Source organism: Odontomachus brunneus, unplaced genomic scaffold (assembly GCF_010583005.1).
Source record: "Odontomachus brunneus isolate Ranch 3 - 2012 unplaced genomic scaffold, Obru_v1 Obru_scaffold_280, whole genome shotgun sequence".
Taxonomy (NCBI): domain Eukaryota; kingdom Metazoa; phylum Arthropoda; class Insecta; order Hymenoptera; family Formicidae; genus Odontomachus; species Odontomachus brunneus.
In genome coordinates, this window is record NW_022639730.1 from 1 (window position 1) to 214 (window position 214).

A 214-nucleotide genomic window follows, 5' to 3' on the forward strand; every position below is an offset into this window, starting at 1 on the left:
TCGAGGAAAAAGTTTTGCCGTACACGCTCTTATCAAACATACTGTACCTCTGACCGAATGGTTACTGATGTGAGGATATGTGACGGTAACCATCTTCTTAGTTCGAATCTCTAACATGCCGCCCGCCTTGAAGCGTCAGCTTCAACTTCTGCGAGCAAAGCTGAGTTGTTCGAGGTTCGTTCCGCCGTGGCGAAGGACCAGTAATTACAACGCA